The 16,305-nt window shown below is 34.7% G+C and overlaps 1 protein-coding gene across 7 annotated transcripts in view; it reads right to left on the reverse strand.

Moving 5' to 3' along the window:
• The window catches only part of caps (capricious), an 810,649-nt gene that overhangs the window by 335,011 nt on the left and 459,333 nt on the right, over window positions 1-16,305 (reverse strand). For all 7 annotated transcript variants that reach the window (XM_074132378.1, XM_074132376.1, XM_074132375.1 and 4 more), the window contains one exon: window positions 8,142-8,199. The gene's annotated coding sequence lies outside the window, so the exon portion shown is untranslated. The remainder of the gene's footprint in view (window positions 1-8,141; window positions 8,200-16,305) is intronic.

Below are 16,305 nucleotides of genomic sequence, written 5' to 3' on the forward strand. Positions count from 1 at the left end.
CTGAGTGTAAGTGGCTGAATTGAAGATTGAGGAAATAACAGTTTAGTAGAAGTACGAGTGGCGCTTAGGTATACTCGTATACGAGTTGATAATCATATAATAGAGCTTCATGACTCATTCCATTTACATTGCAATCACACAATCTACGGTGCACTTATTCACTATTACCATACATAACTCTCAAATATTTATTATAATAGGAATTGGATTTGGAATATTATTTCTTTCTCTTACCGTTTGAAAGAGGGATTCAGCGATCGTCTCAAATTTAAAGCGAAGTTGAGTTTCTAAGAGAAATATCTTTTGAGTTTTCCTGAACATGAAAAGTTACCACTTGAGGGTTAATTGGTTGTACGTGCGAGTCTGATTATTTTTCAATAAAAATATAACGAATACATTTTTAAAAAAAAATCGAGGGAATGGATTAAGCGAATTCTGGATTCTAACGAGGATATCACGGGTTCGAATCCAGCTGCTTGCACTTAAATTTTCTCTTACGGGGAGCTTTTTACATTTCACTGTCCGGTAACGAGAGCTATCCGGAAGCTGGGACTGAAAAAGCTCCGGCTGCCGACCACCGCAGTTGTTGAAGCGTCTTAAATATATTTTAAAAAATATAAACTGCTCCACAAAAAAAGTGGCGCACTTTGAAAAAAGCGTTTATTTTTTGTTTTATCACATTTTGGGGAAAGATTATTAGTTTTAATTATTTTCATAAACTGTCAGGGAACAATTAATCGAAACAAGGCCAAAAGTTTCTTGTAAATAGAGAAGCAATTCCTCGTTTAATCCCCTTCGGTCTTTTTGTGTAAACAGCAACGTGAACTTTACCTCAACAGTAAATAAATTTATTGACCTCTACAGTTGCGTTTCGACTTTTTTCAAGCTGAAAGCATTGCAAACTCTCAATTACAGCAGAGCAAGTGGCCCGTATTATTGCATTAGTTGAGGATGGACGGAGTCAGCGGTACGCAGCACGAACGTTAGGGTTGCCTGAGACCACCGTCCGTAGAGCCATCCATCGTTACCGGGAGACAGGCCTCTGCACTCGCAGTCAAGGTTCGGGTCGACCAAGAGCCACAGAAGCACTTGATGACCGATTTATTAGAATTCACACTCTAGGAAATCGTACATCAACTGCTTCTGAAACAGCTCAAACACTGCTTACAGTTCGTGGAGTTTCAGTCAGTGCCGAAAATGTACGAAGAAGGCTCGCTGAAATGAATTTACGCTCTAGGAAGCAAGCCACAGGACCATTGCTCACCGTAGACCATCGGAGAGCCCGTCTAGAGTTCGCTAGGGAACACCGCAACTGGTCTGAGAACGATTGGAGAAACGTTCTCTTTTCAGACGAGTCCCGTTTTGCTCTCTATGCACCTGATGGGAGGCGACGAGTTTACCGAAGGCCTGGGGAGCGCTACGCTCCGTGCAATATTTCTGGTAGACTACCATTCGGAGGTGGTTCAGTGATGGTGTGGGCTGAGATTTCTATGGGAGCTTATACTGAGCTCCACGTGTTCAACAGGGCAATCTTGAATGCAGATTTGTATGTGAGGGAAATTTTGCAGCAATATGTGATACCCTATGCACCATTTATTGGGGAAAATTTTATTTTTATGCAGGATAATGCCCGACCACACACTGCCGCCTGTGTTGTTCAATATCTCCACGATACTGGCATTCGTATTCTGAGATGACCAGCACGCAGCCCGGATGTAAATCCAATCGAACATCTTTGGGATGAGCTTTGGGTAGGCGATTAAGATGGAGAAATAATCCTCCCAGGAGCTCAGAAGAGTTGCGAGGTGCTCTGGTGGAGATATGGGAGGAATTAACACAAGATTTCGTGAGAAATTTAATAAGGAGTATGCCGAGAAGATTGGATGCAATAATGCGAGCAATACACGTCACTAAAATTCTTTTCCTCTTTTTTTAATCGGAAGAAATACTTTTTTTCCAAACTCATATTTTGCCGAGAAGTACTTTTTTGTTAAATTAAAGGTTTTCATTTCTTTTAGATCATTTTCTTATTTTATTTTAGCCCTCCCGTAACTTTATACGTCTTATATTAGCTAACTAAAATAAAATGTAGAATAAAAAAGTTACAGAGAAAAAAAAAATAACGCATTTTTAAAGTGCGCCACTTTTTTTGTGGAGCAGTGTATAAGGCCTAAAGTCGGTAAAAGATGGATTCATATGATTCTATCGTCTCTTATAATCCTAAGATTTTTTCACTAGTACAGAACTGTTAGAAAAAGTTACGGCTAAGAAGGAGGCAAGTATACAGTTTAGAGAGGAAGAATAAACGAAAAATGAGACACATTTCCTTTATATAGACCGTCATTTTCTTCCCTTGAAGGGTACAGACTTTGAAGGAGATTGCAAACGTCAAAATTATAACCAAGTTACCCATTCTAGGCACCAGCAAATCAACAATTCTCTTTGCAAGTACTATCAAAATCCTCTGGATCGTTCACATCACGGCTGCCACTTGCATTACTTTAATTATTAATTCATACTTAATTTATTTATATTCAAAATTAAGTCTTAAATTAAATTAGCTCGGTATTCGTGTTTATGTATTAGAATATAGGTTAGGAATAACTGTGCGAGGTGTGACTATTAAATAACGAGACTATTGCTGTAAAACATTTTATTTTAAATTTATACATATTTAGTTATTATCACCTTCAATATACACTCCTCCTCTATCCCTACAACGCTCCATGCGAATTTACCATTGTTCGAAACAGTGCTGGAAGTCTTTTTCTGTGAGCTCCTGCATTACGCGTGCCGCTTTTTCTTTCACAGATTCGACGGACTGAAATCGTATTCCTTTTAATGCAGATTTGACTTTGGGAAACAGATAAAAGTCACATGGGGCTAGGTCAGGCGAATAAGGCGGATGGCCTAAAACTGGGATGTTGTATAAGTACAAGCCAAGGCTAGAAACGTCCTGACAGACTATGCAGTGTGTGAGCTGGCGCGTTGTCTTGATGGAGAGCCCATGACTGGTTCTTTCACAAATCTCGGGTCGTTTTTTTCCTTACTCTTTCACGGAGTTGAGCAAGCACCTCACTGTAGTAATGTTGATTAATTATAATCGATATTTTCATCCGTTTTGAACTTGGAAGAGCGACCCGGGCGGTCACCATCTCCGACGTCTTCTCGGCCATCTTGGAAACGCTTGAACCACTCAACAACTCGCGCACGTGATTAACATTCATCAGCAAAAATTTCTTTTAATAAAAGATAAGTTTCAGTAGCGGTTTTGCCCAGTTTCATGTGAAATTTCACGACAATTCATTGCTCTACTACATGTGTAGTATCTTGTTTTCGGCAAAACGAAACTAACACCTTTTACACAAACGATGGTTCCGCTCAGACAGATTTCTCTACAAACACGTGAGACGCTGCAATCGAAAGTTCGTTAAGATTTGGCGCATGCATAGTTTCTCTGTAGCAGCATCAGTCTCGTTATTTAATAGCCACACCTCGTATAAGGGTTGATTGTCAAAAAAAGTGCACAAAAAAGCAGCGTATAGTTGAAAAATACCCAACTTTAACAATTTTTTTTTCTCTTTTTCTAAGATAAAAGATAGAATTCCCAAATTGTCTTCAAAATATTGGGCATAACCTCGTTTGTAAGTGCAATTTAATTAATACAGATCAAATATGTTTTGCGAAAAATGTTTAGCGTTATCAACAATGGTTTAAAAACGGCATTGTTTCTGAAATTGTTCTTGTTTTTGATCTTCTTCTTTTAGTTGTTGTTGTTGCTTTTGATTTATTGCTGGTGTAGAATTAGTCTGAGGCCCTTAATTAGGACTACACTAATTAGTTAAGGTTAATTCAACTTTCAACAAAATGCAATCTTATAGGAAAATTTGGAAATTAGATTTTATTTCAGTAAGAGAAAAATCGGATGTGTTCACACCTAGGTTCTTTTTTAAACATGTTTGTTCAAGACTTCCTTTTTTTTTATTTTTACAGAATAAACACGTATAGACGCCTGCGCACGATTGCACAGAGAAATACACTACTAGATAGGCGGCCTGGCAAGATCCTCGGATGTAATAACGTAATTTGTGCGGAAGGATGGAAAGAGTGCCACCAATTCCCAAGGTCAATATTCAGGAGACGAAGTCTGTGAGGGGAGGAGAAACCCTTAGGGGAGTTAGGTCGTTCGTAACTAAAGGCACTACTCAAAAAAGAAGAGAAAAAAAGTCTATCTCTTATATCCAAAAGATTCCGACCCCATATCTCCCTCTGCAGATCAGCCCTTAAGTTAGTCTCCCACTTCAAGTTAGCAGCTATTCACCCACACTCGTATCATCACACTATTCCCTTTAAATTAAGCTATAGCTTCCAGCCTATTCGGTAGCTCTAGATAAGTATAGGTGTCAGCTGCACTCCAATTTTCTGAAGTTGCTTTGTGGTGTAAATACAAAAAAAAGTTAGTATGAAACCAAGCGTATGTTTGTTCCCTTTTTCAAACAATTTCTTAACTTTATCATCAACTATTCAAAACTAAAGTTTATTTCTGTTGGATATCAACTATTTTTATTTTTTTATCGACTCTACTTGAAATTTTAATGAGGAGAAACAGTAAAATTAAATTTAGGATGGTCCAGAAATCGTTATTTCAAAGTTTATCTCTCTTCTTTCATTTTTCAATCAGTAGCTGTTCATCTAAAATAAAAACATAAGAAGCTTGTAGCCTCTAATCAGTAAATTCATCAAGAGGAGCACAGCTTGAATACAGAACGAGTAGACTCCCAGTATTTACAATAAAAACTGCTTAGATGACCAGGAGAACTGCCTCTAGTTAACACATATCTCGTACCATTAAAAAACATAATTTTTGCTTTCTATTTATACCATTGTTAACGTGTTTATTTATTAAAATAAAATTTACATTTTTGTTGAACATTAAGTACAAAATATTAATAACATCAAATCATAAATCTGTAATTCAATATAGAACTCATGAGTTTAGATATGCCGTGTTTGATAAGAGTAGAATTTCATGCTGAAATACTGTTAGTGTACAGAACTGTGAAATAGTTACAGTACATGCTATTCAGTAGCATTCCATTCACTACCAAGTACATGTACTGATGTTATAAAGATCTAACTGAACACGAGATGGTTAAAATTATGTATGTATATATATAGTATAACAGGAAAAAAAAGTACATCTCATAAACTAAAAATTTATATTTTCTCTATTTAAAAGAACAAATTAACATATTTTCTTAATAATTCAGTTCATATTTACTTACATAGTTATCAAGACTCGTTGAAATAATAGCCGGGTCCGGGTATTGTACTTGCGTGATCACAACTCATCTATCATAGCTGAGATTTCTAGTCAGCTGCCCGCATTCGTCGATAATATTTCACGATCTATTACGGTTATAAACATTTCTGGATAATATATTTATTTTTAATTAAGTATGTATAACCATAGTTTAATTTTTAGGATAGAAATGTATATTTTGAATAAGAATTAACTGGATTGTAGCAAGATATTCCATTAATAATCTCGCAAGCCTAACATATGCCATTTTTAGTGAATTGTTTAATCTCTGTTTAGGATATCTTTAAACCGTTATCTAGAAGTAGAGGTGTTAAGGCATGGTCTCCAACGGAAATCACAAGTCCAGCTTGCGGTATTTTAATACTCAATAGTTACAAATGATACAAGTAATTTGCTCCTAGAAGTCGTTTCCTGTGGGGCTCATTACCAATTAGTAAGCCACCAACTTATCGTTCAATCATTTATTTTTGGTGTCAACCATCCATTATTATATCGTGATTAATTTGGATCTGAGAGTAAAATTTATACACTGTTCTACAGCAGAATATCCAAGATGCTTTAATTTATCTTGTTTAGTGCTGCTATCTATTGTGATTACTCCATAAGACCCTAAGCTCTTTCGTGTTTTAATGCAAACAAACATCTAGAGAAATCATCATTTAGCGGTGCCATCGCTTTGTAGACGACTTCTCTTTCTGCTTTGTGAGGAAATAGTATTGCTCGAAGGGTTTTCTCGACACCGTCCAAGCCTTTGATCAGATTTGGCACTTGGGCTGCTGTGGAATCTCAAAGGCCTTCTGCTTTTCTTCTCCTCCTATTACCTATTAATTTAACTGACAAACCCTTTAGGCTCACTCAGGGCAATGCCCTTTTCCTATGGAGTCCAGTGAGAGCATGGGTTTTCTCAGAACAGTATCGTCGGTCCAGATCTTTTAAGGGCAAATATTCTACAAAATTCTTTTGCTTCTTAGCTTTCCCAGTATTCATTCAACAGGGAACTCTACCTCCTACTATTTTTACCAACACAATGCTCCCTGATAGAAACCAAGTAAGATATCTTAGACATGGAATACACAAACTAGACTCAAGAAACAAGAAGTTAACGGATAGTACTAATGACAGTTGGAACGAATATAAAAAACTAAAATTTTATTTAATGATTTTAAATAATATTCTTTGTATCCAAAAATCTCCAAGATTATGACAGGAAAAATAAATAATAATATATATTTTTGTAAATTGGATTGAGAAGTATCTATCCTTGTCTATCGATAATAATGGCTTCTTTTCGATTCATTGAAACCTTATTCAAAATTTCACACCAAATCTATTTTAATTCGTATTTACCCTTTCCATTAATGGGATGAATTTCCTAGAGAACTCAACTTTCTTTTTAATCACGCGAAATGAATCTTGGTGTCCAGTCAAGAAACAGACCAAATAAACTGAGCAAACTGCTCCAAAGAAATTTATAATTAGCATATATTGTCCAAGTCTAAAAACTTGAAAAATTCTATATTTCTTATTAAAAAGCTTTTCACTTTAGACAACTAACGTCTTTTTTTTAAGATACATAAACATGAAAAATACTTTTGGTCATTATGAACTGTGATCAATTTAGCGTTATTTTAGATTTATTGATTGGAGACATGCGTATTATAAGAGCATGGATGTTGAAACTTAGAAAGAGCTACGAACAGTCAATTATTTAACTTGACTTGTTTAACTTTAGTAACCTGTTAATGCATGTCAAAGTTTATTTTCCTAAGTATTCATTTTATCAAGGGGTAAAAGGATGTGATGCCATGGTTGCTGTAACTTCTTGAAATCTCTGCCGAGAGTAAAGCAGAGTTGAAAGGTATAATCCAATCGAACATATTTCGGGTGCATTTTAGGTATGCATTTATATTAAGTAATGCAATTATTGTACGGGCAATCAAAGGCTAATGGATCCAATCTGACAAGCCTGGAGGGATATTTCAAAGAGAGATGGACATTTCTAAGTTTATTGTAAGTTTAAGCATCTTTATTATATTCAAATAGATAAAGACTGAACAAATAGTTATTTAGGTTATTTATTCAAGAATTTCAGAACATCTAGCTTGTTAAACGAAAATACCGTCTGATTTTACTTTAAAAAATGGATAAATCGGATCTTAAAAAACAGTTTATGTAGCCTTTATAAAATGCAATTATACGTGAGTGAACGAGGGAGCGAGTTATCGGTTAAGAAAGTGCAGACGCAAGGAAAAACCATCGTTAAAGTGTCAGAGAGATACAGCTATTCTGAGTAGAACGTTATCTTTCTGAATGATAAGTTCTAAATCTCTCAAGAAGCTTTGAAGGTTAATCCATCTCCTTTGCAGCCCAATTCCAGAGAGAACGAGGAAAGAGAGGGAGGAAAAAAAAGAAGAAAATAAGGTGCCCAACGTCAAATGGATTGCTCCATTAATTTCGCTAACCCCTTACAACATCTATGTTATACTAGATCGATCAGCTTTTAACTGCTTTTTCTCCGAATGAATCATTTATCGGACGATCAAGAAAAAAAGGTTAGGAGTTTTAGTAAAGCGCAGTTGTATGGGTGAAGAAGTGACTGAAAGGAAATGAATGACAGATAAGGATGGGGGATTGGTGCCCCAGTGAGGAATGAGGTGGATTTGCTATTTGGGGGTTTAGGTATCCTGGATATACGACTTATCTTTAGAGGGAACGGCAATGTTCTTAACTCAAGCAACACCGTCTACCCAAACTGCTTGCCTGCTCTACAGATCGCCTGACGCACACTCGTTTGCTTTAATGGCTACAACTGACTCACCTCGAACTGTGCTTTCCAAGTGTTCCTCTGCTCAAACCCTTAAATTACAGTTGTACGCCTGCAACAGAAATACATACAACTCTCTCAGTTTCTATTTCAGATTTGCTAAAAATAAATAATCTAGGTAACACATCAAATCAAAGTGAACGATTTCGTCGAATCTGATGAAAGGGAATAATTGAAATAAAATAGTATGCAATGAGGCCGATTAAAAAGAAATAAAATTTTTCAATTTTCTACCTAATCTCCATTTATAAAATCTGTCTACCAAATTTTACATACTATGGTATTTCTTTTTTATTTATTTATTCAAATTGTTTTCTTAAAAACACATCCAGCTTGTCGACAAAAAGGCTATCTTAGCCCCTAATGATGATGCTGTCATTGCAACTCGCCATCTTCAATTCAACCTAAATGTCCTACGCTGGCTTCGTAAGTGGAGAATCCAGGTTGATCAGAAGAAACCCATTAGGTTTCACGTTAAACGGAAACACATTTCTATTGTATCGCTCTTCTTATAGTTTCAAATCTTAGTTCCTAGACGAACGACTAACTTGGAATCTCTATATTCTCCTAAAACGAAATGAATTAAATGAGATATCTTTATACAAGAAACTAATGAGCAAAGCTTAGAAAGTGCTTTTATGTATCAAAAGGCAGGTGTATTATTCACTTCTAGCGTCTATACGAACGTACGGGGACATGGGACAGCAAAACATTCGAATTATTGCAATTCAACATCCCACACTCTATAGAGAATGCAATATTTCGAATGTGCAGTTCCCACTAGAATTATCTGCTTTGGTGTCTCCCAAATACAGGAACTAATGGCATTACTTGAATTTCATTTCACTGAATCACACTTAATCATTCCTGTAACAATAAGAATTAAATACGTATTGAAAATGTTTCATTTTAAGGAAATCGTTTGAGCATAAGTCTGAATCTTAGAGTGAGATTTTATAAGCTCACCTTAATCACTTCTAAGTTTAAAGAACAACTTTTGTTTGAAATTATACTTAAAGGATGAACCTGTTTCGAAGGCAACTAAAATTTAGCATAAGTTCGAAGTTTGTAGTAAAAATCTCGAGAATTGACGTAAGATAAATTTGCGTGAATGTTTCACAAAAGATTTATTTTATTCTCTTTTTGTTGAATAGAAAATGTAATTTATGCTTTCATTTTATTTGCATTTCTGCAAGATAAAAGTGTGATTGCATTCGGACAGAAAATGTGTGAGACCTCCTTAGTTATTATTTATTTCAAGTTATTATCTTTAGTCACACACTTCATTGTCAAACTCTTGTATCTTTGTACAGGTATTTTTTTTTTCAATCTTAGTTATTTTTGTCTAAAACATTATTCATCGTCAAATGGTTGAAAGTTAAAACTTGTCAATAAGACAGGATAGAAATATCGCTCAAGGCCAACATTTATTCCTTACAATGACTAATTTGACAGCACAATCATTCTTAACATCTAAGCCCTAATTTATTTCAATTTATCTTTACAAACAGAATTGTGAGTTTTGTTTGCCTTTCATAATGTGTCTATTCTTGGGTAATTGTCAATAATGTGTTTTCTTAAATTATTAGATATTTAGTTTTTAGTTCCGATCGATATTTTAGGGAAGCTACTGATCAATATATCTAAGAATTTAATTTATTTGAGATCACACGACCGCTATACCGTGATCAAAATAGTCTAATTTAGACAAACTATACATAATTTAAGAATATTAATAGAAAGGGATTTCTGGTAGCTTTCTGTACATTTAATGATTTCAAATCCTCTCTGAAAATTCCAATTTAAATAAACTTACATTAATTAAATAATGTACTACTAATTATGAGTAATTTTGCATCAGTTCAAATTTTGATCTTGCGAGCATAAAGAACAAAAAGGTAATAGAATAAACGGCCAACAAGCTTTTATTCAAAAGAAGATCTTTTAATTCAGGTTTTTCAAAATGTGAATGTGACACCTTGGGAGGATCTCAAACTTCTGAAGGCCTTCAAATTAATTTTAAAATGGAATTCTTAGGGAAAGTGGAAGTTAAACTTTTTTTATTAAAGTGCCATTTTGACAAATTGTCAGTGTAATGCTTTTGAGTACAGAATGGCTAATCGAATTTCCACGTTTTGTGAGTATATCAATCGATGGATCATTACAAAACCACTTTCTGCGTTTTACTGGTAGCCACCAAAACGGTTTCTTAGCGAGTGTTATGTCCATTTCTCTGGTTTGAAGATTCTCCTCCGGAAATATTGCTTTTAATTGGGTTCTTCGAGTCCAGACACGTTACGGTTACTTTAACACTGTTATTTTATAAAGTGAATACGTATAATCAAGCCAAATCTCTATTTAGTAAAATTACAAATTTTAATTCGCAAATTGTGTGAAAATGAAGTCACGTTAGAGTTTAAATCTAAAATTTCTTTTCTAATAAATAAACTATGGCATATTCAGCTTTTTCTGTTTAGTAAAGTTAGCAGAAAAAGTAATGCCATTTATGTATTGATAACTAAAACTAGAAATGGAAAACGTGATGGAGATTTTCAAATAAAATCGCGTACACAACCAATTATCTAACATTCACTTTAAAAAAAAATTAGTAAAACATGAATAAACACAATCTAATTTAAAAAAAAATGTATGTATAAGATATCAAAAGGCAAATAAAGAGCGCCAAGTTGGTGGATGCACTTACAGCATCACTGGATCAGCGAAATATTCATTTCGATAAGAGGCCCACCCTCTGGCTTTTCAAGTTTTATTATTAATTAAAGAGCTCTTAAATGAGGAAAATATTCAATACCTTTTATTTTGCTTTTTTTTCCCCCTTCTTTTTCCTTATGAATGCAATTTTATGCAAAGAAGTCAGTCAGTGTATGTGCAGAATAAAGTTATATTATAAAATGCAGTCTGATGTTTTGCAATTACTAAATATGAATAGACGAAGCTGAAGCTTATCAAAGCGAAATGTACATTTTATCAATGAATAATACTTTTCAAAACATCCTCGGCTAATGAAGGAATGTACTATAATGCGTCTAGTGTACATTGCCTGATTTAATGAATAGAAAGCATGCCGGGGAATTCATAATGTAGTCTTAATTTACAGGAGCATCACTGGAGGCGCTCATTTCTGTTTGTTTTTTTTTAATTTTGTTTTATTACATTTCATCTGGTTTTGAGTATTCTTGAGGAAGAAATAAAGGGTTTTTAAAAATTAGTCTACGTTTGAGCGAGGTTTGGAAAGCTACGCGAATTTTAATTTCTCTACAAGACATATCTTTGTATTCCTACTCATAAGTACACATCCTTCATCTGCTTCATACAAGTTACAGACACACCTACAAGAAATCGAATCCTGGTCAAAGAAGTGGTGGATTAAAATGAACTCACAGAAATGCCAGCATGCCACGTTTACTCTCCGGCGGGGCTCCTGTCCAACTGTCCTCTTCAACAGCAATCCTCTTCCTTGTACAAATCTGATGCGCTACCTTAGGCTCTACTCCATGTAGTAGAGTTAAAAGACGAATTAAAAACGTAACTTAATTTCCATTTTAAGGAAATGAGCTGGCAGAAAATGCCACTTTATCCGATAGAGTGATCTGTTTTTAGAATTTCCTTCCCTCTTTGGTGTCAGTTTCCAGGTTCTTTAATTAAACAGCGATCTCACGGAAAATAAAGCAAGTTTCTATAGTGTAAACTATACTGTGAATAGTGTAAACTATACCTAGATTGTAGGTTCTAAAACTTATTTTTACGAGTATCCGTTAAATAACTAATCCTGAGAAAAATTCTGCATAATGTACGTTCCATCAAATAAATAAATAAGAATTAAATGTGTAACTGACACAAAAAAATATCTCAAAATAAATTAAACAGTCAAATCCGACTTGAAATAAACTTTCTTCATGACAAAAGAATCAAAGATAAAGGCAAATGTCAATAAATTAAATTCCAGGGTGTTATTTCTTTCTTCTCCTGACTGGTTGGGAAAATAATTCCTATATTTATTTCCTATAAAAAGTAAGCTAGGGAAATTACTTGTCTAAAATTATTTTCCAAGATGGTGGGAGGAAAAAAAAAAAACTTGGAAATCGGGAACCAATCTGGCAAGAAGTTGGTAGTTATTGTGGAAGATGGAAGGAGTTTAGGCTAGAGGAAGATTACAGAAGAGAAGAATTAACAAGAGAGAGAGAAAAAGCCTTCTCATCCTGGAAAAAACTCCGAGCTAATTTTCCTTCTTTGCAAAAAGGATAGAAAGGCTGAAGAGCAATGCTGCGGAAGTAAAGGAGCAATAGGAGGCAGTGGCAGCCCGAAAAAGTAATTGAATTGCCGGCTGTAACGATTAGGAGTAACCCCTAGTGCAAAGCGATTGCCATCCTCTCCTTAGCCTCACTAAAACGTGCACATCCAAGCACCCTCATTCACTCCACTCCTTACAGCTGGGGAAAACGTATCTTGGTCAGAAGCGTCTCAAGTCCTTGATAGCGGCCTATCTTCTGCAGAGCTTCTAGTTGGTTAATGCGACGTGAACATTTATGGAACACAATTCCTTAAAATAACATTGGTAACGTGAAATCAATTGCGGCTATAAAGAAATGCTTTCGGATAATTGGAGTAATATAGATAATAGAAGTATACAGGCGATTGCAAGTAGATTTGCATTCAAAGCACTTATCAACACTCGTTTGTTACAAAACAAAAATGGTATCGTCACTGAAAAACTTTATTCATGGTTTATTAGAAGTAGACGATTGCGTAAAAATAGAATCTTTCGCTTCCTAAATGAGCAAGCTGATTTGGTTTGCATAATTTTAAAGTGGTCGTTTATAAAATTAAAGAAAACTCTTATGGGAAAGGTTATAGCTTTTAAAGTGTATCACTTTATATTCTAAAGCCAAAGCTCTCTGCAAATTTAGAGTTAGATTTGGGTTTATCAAACACATGATTTTCACTACTATAGTTTACATTTCATTGGATAACTACATTAGAACTTTCTCCGAACTATTTGCAAGAAATAAGTAATTGTAAAACTTAAAAAATTAATTCTGTAAGAAGTCACTTCTGTTCAAGCGAGATTCTTAAAATTTGGAGTTTTACTTTTCATACATTTCCTACAAATAACCTATAAGATCTAGGTTGTTGCAAAAAAATTACAGTTATAAAGGAGGATTTGCCCTTTATTTTAAAGAAAATTTGGGAATTTTATCTTTTATAGAAAAAGAGAAAAAAATGGTCGAAGTTGGGTGTTTTTCAACGTTACGCTTTTTCGTGCAGTTTTTGACGATCAACCCTTATACAACTGTCCTACCGGACAGTTTTAATTACACAGAAACTGAGTCCAGTCATTATTCTTCAAGGTTGCTTAATGTGGAATCTTTACCACAATTTGCCTTTGAATTGTAATCTGCTCATTTGCAATACTTTTTTTTGTCATTAATAATGTGAGACAAAGTAAAAGATCATTATAATAATATGTCTTTTTTTCCCTGGCCAATACCACTGACACAGAGTTGTTGATTTGCCAAAATAGATAACTATTTTATAAACACACAAATAATAAGTACATAATCAACATTAAAATCACATAAATATCAAGAAAAATGGGCAAAATTCACTATTTATGTATCCGAACACAAAACTATCAACTTTTAAGTACCATCCCCCGAAACTCTTCGAGTTTCCTCCAAATCTCTCTTTGATAATTTACAATTATATTCCAATTAAAGTTTTTTTTTTAAACTCTAATTTGCTATTTTGTAATTTCATTATTTTATTATTATTTGTAATTTTAATTACAACTGCCTGTAATTCAACTGGTATAAACTAAATAAATTTAAGGGATTGAATGAGGGCCACGATACATTGAAGGGATACCATTGAAGTGAATTCGAAGGATGCTCTTTGCAGGCGATCGCGCGGCTATCAACGCTTCAGTCTTCGATTTGAGGGAAGAGAAATTTGAGACAGGTTGTGTACGAGCGAGCAGAAGTGTTGCGGTACTTTTTATAATGAAATTTGATGCAACGGAATTTGGCCAAGGACAAGGACAAATGGGATATTCAGATCTGTGTAGATAGTCTTGATTGCTAACGTAGAAAGATGAGTTAACGATTGTGCGTAGGGTTTTCGATTGTTGAGATTGGATTGGTTATGTCTTTTTGTAAAGTTTTTTGCTGGTTTCTATTTGTTCGTTCAAGTCAATTTGGATCGTTTGTCGAGTAATCTATTGATCTTTTGGTAAAGTAGGTTAAGTTCAAGTCGCTTAAGTCGGGTACGGGGGTTCCACGTATGGCGTTTGTCGAGGTAAAGTCCGAGATATAGTATATAGTAAATCCGCCGATATCTGATATCGATAGATAAAAAGATAATTATAATTATATTAATTGGAAACTTCAGGAGGCTGATGGAGAAACCATCATTGCGGCTCTTCTATTTATTCTAATTTTTAGCAATGGTGGCAAGAAATAAGATAAATAATGCAGATTAACATAGGCGAATAAGCCCGAGAATGAGAAGGTAAATACAATATAAGAGAGACTTCCAATTTCCAGCTTTCAAAAAATGAAAAATTGCTAATTTACCATTAAGATAATAAATTCTGTTTGTCCATATAACGGTGAAAAATAAATTCTTTCTGGAAATTGTTCGTACAATAAGAGGCAGTATGAGCTAACATAAGTTGTAATAAATAATAGAAAATACCTTTCATAAAGCGGCTTATCAGTTATTATACAGTTGTAAGATTGAATGAGAGGAAATGACGATTTGGGCAAAGCATTGGTTAGAGATGTAGGTGATGTGGTTTTAGCCAATTCTGCTGATGTTACATCCGGTGTTTCACCAGTGGTGGCAAACCATCATACGGCCACTAACCCGTTGAATCACGAGACTAAATCACCATATCCACATTACTGTGACAACTTTACAATAATGATAATAGTTATGTAAAGCCTCCAGGTAAAATGGTGTGCAGCTCCATTAGCCTTGTAGCCATACCGCCAGAACATAATAATTAATGATTAATTGTTTTCTAACCCCTTTGCATGCGTTTACCCAATCCCAACATGCAAGTATGTAATTATAGGGAGGTAGCCAAGTTTGTTATTAAATATTTTATAAGTAAATTTCAAATTCTAATTAAACCAACAGAAGTTGCGGGAGAATTCGCATAAATTATTCCTAAAGGTTTTGTAGCCTAAAGTGCGGAAGAGTGAATGAACTGTGAACTGTGTTGTGTGTCGATCAATGAAAAGAATAGAAGGGCAATTAAACACTTTAATTGATCAAGAAAATTAATATAATCAATCAGTATGGAATAGGTGAGGGTATTTGAGGAAATCTAAAATGGAATAAGTAATTAGTTAATTATGGCAGAAATTTTGTTCTTAAATTCATATTTAATGATCTTGCAGCAATAGAAATCTAATGGGCAAAGAAAGTATAATTACAGCCCATCTAAAGTAGAGTAAAGTAAAGTAACGCCTATGTTTTCAGGCAGGCTTTACGTCCAACTACCAATTAGCTGTCGTGAACGGAAGCGACTAGCAAACATACTTTATACCATAAAGCTCTCATATTTAAACATAACTAATAATAATCCAAGGCCTAGACCGGGAATCGAACCCACTAAACCAACAATACATTTAGCTTTGAGGGCCTCGCCTCTTATCTCTCGGCTACCGTGGCGCCTCTCAGCTCTTCTAAAATGAAGTAGTAAAAGTAATGCTTATTTTTCAGGCGGCCTTCACGTCCAACTACCAATTTTACCTAGGTCGTCTTATGGCTTAGCCCTCAGCGAAAAATCTCAAGTTGTGTCTAAAGACAAACTCGAAGCCTCAGCTCTTCTATTTATTCTAGTTTTTTTTAGCAATGTTCAGGTTCAGCACCTCCTCTTTCAAAGATAATAGAAAGTAAAGAATTGTAACTCTGGTTTCTCTATCAGTCTACAATATTTAATTTAAAAATACCTATATTTACTTCAATTGTGTGAAGCGCTCTAGTAGCTGACCGCAAAGCAGAGGTTATTGCGGTACTACTAACTTTGTATTCTATTTAAAGTGGTAAATCATGGAATGTGTAGTAACGTTTGCTTGTTTTGCTATTTCTCTCCGAAGCACATGATCTTTAGAATGGTAATGTCAGTCAG

Source organism: Rhodnius prolixus, unplaced genomic scaffold (genome assembly GCF_049639745.1).
Source record: "Rhodnius prolixus isolate KJV_2025 unplaced genomic scaffold, Rpr scaffold_4, whole genome shotgun sequence".
In the NCBI taxonomy this organism is placed as follows: Eukaryota; Metazoa; Arthropoda; class Insecta; order Hemiptera; family Reduviidae; genus Rhodnius; species Rhodnius prolixus.